Below are 6,014 nucleotides of genomic sequence, written 5' to 3'. Positions count from 1 at the left end.
AATGTATAGCCCTCCCTCATTCCCAGCCAAGGCTGGGCTCAGGGCGAGTAACAACCTTCAAGGTACATAAAACAATAAATTAAAAAATTATATTAAAACCATAAACCAGGTGGTCTTAAAAACAATTCATGTACAACACCATGTAACCAGATTTTGGCAGGTCAACCCCCCACAGATGTGAGTAGTGTGGGGGAAGGATGGCAGGGTTGCCAGGTCCCTCTTTGCCACCAGTGGGAGGATTTTGGGGCAGAGTCTGAGGAGGACGGGGTTTGGGGAGGGGACTTCAATGCCATAGAGTCCAATGGCCAAAGCGGCCATTTTCTCCAGATGAACTGATCTCTATCGGCTGGAGATCAGTTGTAATAGCAGGAGACCTCCAGCTAGTACCTGGAGGTTGGCAACCCTAAAGGATGGGGAGGCCAGCAATGATGGATAAACTTGCAGCTGCCCTCTGTTGTAGGCCTGGCGAATAGTTCCGTTTTTCAGGCCCTGTGGAACTTCTTAAGGTCCCACAGGGCCCTGATGTCACTAGGGAGACTATTCCACTAGGTGATACAACTTGATATTTGGCATACAGTACTCAGTTTTGTTTTACAGTGCATATTTTCTCTTCAACGGAAAGTATTTGGTCCACTTCTTTCCCAAATGGAGAAGGGCCAGCTGAGTGTTAGAATCATTTTGGCTATTAATGCCAAAGGAGTTAAAGTAGCTGAACAGAATGGGACTGCTATTTGATCATAAACACATTTACTTGAAAGTATATTTAGGACTGCAGTACCAAACAGAAGAGGAAAGATTCATGTCCCTGCGACAGACTTGAACATGGCTATGTAGAAATGAGAAACTTGGATGCAGAATGAAATGGAGTTGTGCAGAAAGTGATGCAGATGAGTTTAGAATCTAGCCCGGAGGGTTGAATCACACTCTGTTGATTTGTATGGATATTTCCCCTGACTTTAGTGGCAATAATGCCAAGCAGGATTTAGCTTAGTAGATGCTAAAAGAGAAATAATCCTTTTGGTTCCTGCCATGTCTATAGCTTGGTTTATTGGTTGACTGGAAACTTGCTCTTGGCTCTAGGCTGGAAGTCAGCTTTTCAAAGGGTTTCTCTTAATGTATTTATTTGATTACCACTTTATAGCAGTTCTGTGCTCTTCAGAATTACTCTTTTCCCAGAAAGCAACCTTTTGCCCTTTATGTCTCATTAGAATACACAGCAAATAAAACTGGAAAGAAGCTATTAATACTTTTTAGAATTGTCAGGGCTGATGGGTGGCTGGCAGGCCAACATTCTGCTGGGAATCCAGACTGTTCATGCCAGCTCTACTGGAGGTTTGGGGGGGGGTGGTACTAGTGAAGGCAGAGTTTGGAGAGGTGAGAAAACTCAAGAGGACGTGATGCCGTAGAATCTGCCCTCCAAAACTGCCATTTCCTCCAGGGAGATCTGCAGTCTGGAGATCAGTTGTTATTCCAGGAAAACTCCAAGCCCCTCCTAGAAGCTGGCAACCATACTGCTCAGTCCAAGTAGCCAGCCGGAGTTAACAGCTGTGTAGGTCTTGATAGGACTTCATTGGCTGCTCAGGTCATCTGATCCTGCGGCCATTTGTAGGGTTGCACTGCAGCACAGTAGTAGTTAGGGCTATATGTAGGGTTCCAGGTTGGGAAATACCTGGAGATTTTGGGGGTGGAGCCTGAGGAGGCAGGGTTTGGAGAGGGAAGGGACTTCAATGCCATAGAGTCCAATTGCAAAAAGTGGCCATTTTCTCCAGGGGAACTGATCTCTGTTGCCTGGAGATCAGTTGTAATAGTGGGAGGTCTCCAGCCACCATCTGGAGGTTCTCTCAACAAACATAGTACCTATGCTGAAAATAACGAGGTTGTGAAAACAGCAGCACGAAGGCTCACAATAATGTAAATATTGTATTAATTACTGATGAAAATAATTGTTAAAGAGCTTGGCAATATAATTTTTGACAATATAATTAGAAACAAAAAAGAAACAAAAAAGAAGAAAAAGCATTGCTTCATGCATATAATCAATTCAACACAAAGTAAGTACACCCAAAGCAAAATACATGTACACGGGCGAATTGCCCTCAAATGAGAAAAATGTTCCACTAACAAGTGGTAAAAACTAGAGAGTCATTATTTCTGTCGGAGCAAACAAAGAGCAGTACCACTAGGATTGTTTCATCCCTAGAATTTAATCATCTTACTAATGATATCAAAAGGATAATCAACAAGCATTGGCACATTCTGCACACCGTTCCAGGTTGCCAAGAATTTCCGCTCTTTGGCTTGAGAAAAACAAACTCACTGAGAGACCAATTAATACAAACAAGTGCTACTCCGGTACAACAGGAAGTTACTTTCGGCCATTTTAAGTGTGGCTCCTGTACCTTTTGCCCGTTAAGCCTACAAGTTAAGGAAGTCAGCTCTACAGCATTTAAATTTAAATATAAATTAAGACATTTTAGTAACTGTGCATCATACAATGTGGTCTATGCGGTCACGTGCCCGTGTTCCTTAATTTATATTGGCTCAACCACACGCCAATTAAAACTTAGAATTGGCGAGCATAAAGCGCGTTTACGCGCGAGGAATCTCGAAGCGCCATTAACAGTGCATTTTCTGAAAAAGGGACACTCAGAGAATGACATGCTCTTCTTTGCATTATGGAAATATAGACCCAAACCTTTTCATCATCAAAATGTAGCCCAGATTTTGCACAGGCAAGAAATGAAACTCATTTTTCTCTTTAAAACACTGACCCCTACTGGACTAAACAGTGACTTTGATTTATCCTGCTTTTTGTAATATGTAGCTTTAAGACCCTCAGAATGCCATGTATTCAATTCACCTGTATGTAATGAGCTGCTACTTTAAAATTCATACCCTGACATTATTTCATGATCTGTTACCTCGCTGAAGGACATGAGAACCTGTGGTCTATGAACCCCCTGGGTCAATTGTAAGACATATGGTAAGAACATTCTATTTTTTATATATCAGAAAATATTTAGCAATGGATTTTATGTTATATAAGCCTTTATTTTGCCTAGAGAGTTTTCACATGATGGCAACATCCGACTGAAGAAGCACATGCGAAACGAATACCAAACCGGAGGTGTCGTCTCGGCTTCTTGGCTTCCTTCATCACCTTCTTCTTGATATATCAAGTACACCACAGAGACTCTTTACCACTTGTTAGTGGAACATTTTTCTCATTTGAGGGCAATTCGCCCGTGTACATGTATTTTGCTTTGGGTGTACTTACTTTGTGTTGAATTGATTATATGCATGAAGCAATGCTTTTTCTTCTTTTTTGTTTCTTTTTTGTTTCTAATTATATTGTCAAAAATTATATTGCCAAGCTCTTTAACAATCATTAGTAATTAATACAATATTTACATCATTGTGAGCCTTCGTGCTGCTGTTTTCACAACCACACCATCTGGAGGTTGGCAACCCTAGCTTTATGACCAAACAGGCAGTATGATCTACTGTTGGGTTCCTTAAGACTTCCCTCCCTCTTACTAGTCTCAAGAGGCTACAAAGAATGATTTTATACCATCGTTGACCCTCCACATTATAACTACTGCAGCTTTTTCATTGGGGGGATGGTGGTGGTCATTCAGCAGGCAATCACACTCTATAGTAAAAGGTGAAAGATTTATACGATCTGAAGAGAAACCAGAGTAATCACACTCAAGTAACTGCAGAGCTAAGAAAGGAAAGAGCTAAGGAAGAGGCTGAATCCCTTTGATGGCAAAGCAATGGAACTAACTAGACTGTCCCTTCCATACTAATGGAAGGGCCTTTCCTAGAGAATCGGGGGATTATAGTTGTGCTTGAGATCAATACAGATGTGAAGTCAGTTAATAACTAATGTAATGGATTAAATACTGATTGCAAAAGAAATCATTGAAAGAAGTGTCCTGTTAAATAAGGGCACTGTCGTTTTATTTAAAACGGAGAGAGTTTTGTCCTTTTACTTATTTATTATAAGGCACATAAACCTCTCAGTCGATCAATAAGCCATTATGTCTGAGCAAACGGAGTCCCTGATGATCTCTGATATGATATAATGACATCAGGGTTCATCTTCAAGAGAAACTAAATAGTGTTAACAGTTGCTTTCTTCGCACCCTGCGTTTGGAAATAGACAATGAGCACAGTGGGCTTTGAAACAAGCGAAGGGCAAGGCTAAGCTCTATCTAGATACAAATGGTTGATAGCCAGGAGATATGATTTAAGCACTTTCATTTTTGAAGGGATAACACTATGCAGAACTAAATAACCACATGCGCTGATGACAGTCCTTGGGGCTGTTTTGCAACTCTGTTTGAGGCTGAGAGCACTTTGAGAAAGCAATTCCAAGCTCATCCATAATTCATCTGCAATAAATTGCCAGCAAAATATAATTTTCAGGGTGTGCATGTGTGAGTGTAGCAACAATCGTTGCTCATTCAGGACCCCGATCGTCACCATCTTAAAGAGGACAGGTCTATAACCACAATGCACTTTTGATGTTCCATCACTATCTCTTTCCACTTGGCACCCACAATGAGAAAGAAGAGTTGGTTTTTATATGCCAACTTTCTCTACCACTTAAGGAAGAATCAATCTGGCTTATAATCACCTTCCCTTCCCCTCCCCACAACAGACACCCTGTGAGGTAGGTGGGGCTGAGAGGGCTTTTCAAGTGGGAGACCATGGATTCAGTTCCCAGTGGATGCTTCCACTCCTTTCTTAGCGGGCAATGCTGTCCTTTATCAACCAACCTCAGCAGCGCTTTTCTAGTCCTGGAGAAAGGCCTAGGTGATATGCACGAGTGGACAAAGGAAACAAAACAAAGCTAGGGCTAAGAGCAGAGGAGGAGTTTCAGAAAAAAACAGAAATTATATTATGATTGTTTAGCTGCAATACTGATACCGAGCGATAGACTAACTTGAACGTGAATAATAGCTATTGATAGAGTAGGCAATAATAATGAAGGGTAGATTATATAGGTGGCTTATTAGAATCAAGAATTAGCAATGGGTAATTTGATTAACTTTAATGTATGGTAAGTGGTGATTAAAATCAAAGATTTGCTGAGTAGTTATGCAACTGTGTAGTTAGGAACGATAATCTTTGATTTAAGGCATGCAATTTTTTCATAAGGTAGATTTCTAAGAATGACATGTTATTGGTCGGCTGTTGTTGAGCCTGTAAATATATGATTCGCTTTGGAAGGCATTACACACTGTATGTATGGGACTGAAAGTATGTTTATTTTTTCTTTCTTTCAATAAAAATTTATGGAAAAACAAACAAACAAAGCCAGGGCTAAGAGTCTTGCCGTGACTCAGATTCGAACCGAGGTTGCTGCTGCCACAGTGCAGAGTACTTACCACTATACTGTCATGGCCAAATACAAGTGTCTGTGTTGAATACCTTCCATTATCTGGACAAGGACTTTGGCTGGTTGCCTGTGGGAAATGCGTATGCTGCCAAAGAGTTTGTGAAAACAGATTCTGCTTCATGCTAACTACAGGCACCATTGCTTAGCTGGCTAAAGCACCTGCCTAGTAAGCAGGAGACCCTGGGTTCGCCTCCCAGTGGTGCCTTTGAAGCTGGAGCTAAGAAGCCCCTTAGTGCAAAACAGTCTATTTTTCTTGTCAATCGTAGCCAAATTTTTCTGTGTCAGGGTACATGCCCAGCTTACATGCTTGTGTGGAAAATAAAATGAAGTTGGAACTAAGATGCCTGCCGTGACTCGGATTCAAACCGAGGTTGCTGTGGCCACAACACAGAGTACTCACCACTGGCCCGCTTGGAAATGGTGGATGGGGCCAGAAAAAAGCCATGGTGGCCCATGGCAAGATGGCTGTGGCCATCGGTGGCGCGGTGATTCATCACACTGACGTTTCCTGCTGCTGAGAGGCATTTTCTGCCCAGGCATGGTCTCCTCTCCTCGTGGGAGTGGGGGATGGACGTTCAGTTACATGACAGCCAGCACGGCAGAAAAG

At 41.9% G+C, this 6,014-nt stretch overlaps 1 non-coding gene across 1 annotated transcript; it reads left to right on the top strand.

Moving 5' to 3' along the window:
- Positions 1-5,538: 5,538 nt before the first annotated feature.
- Positions 5,539-5,612, top strand: TRNAT-AGU (transfer RNA threonine (anticodon AGU)). The gene has a single exon. It is a non-coding gene; the product is annotated as a tRNA-Thr (tRNA).
- Positions 5,613-6,014: the final 402 nt, after the last annotated feature.

This window comes from Euleptes europaea, chromosome 5 (assembly GCF_029931775.1).
Source record: "Euleptes europaea isolate rEulEur1 chromosome 5, rEulEur1.hap1, whole genome shotgun sequence".
NCBI lineage: Eukaryota > Metazoa > Chordata > Lepidosauria > Squamata > Sphaerodactylidae > Euleptes > Euleptes europaea.
Note: the sequence above shows the minus strand (reverse complement) of the source record. Positions and strands in the feature narration are given on the sequence as shown.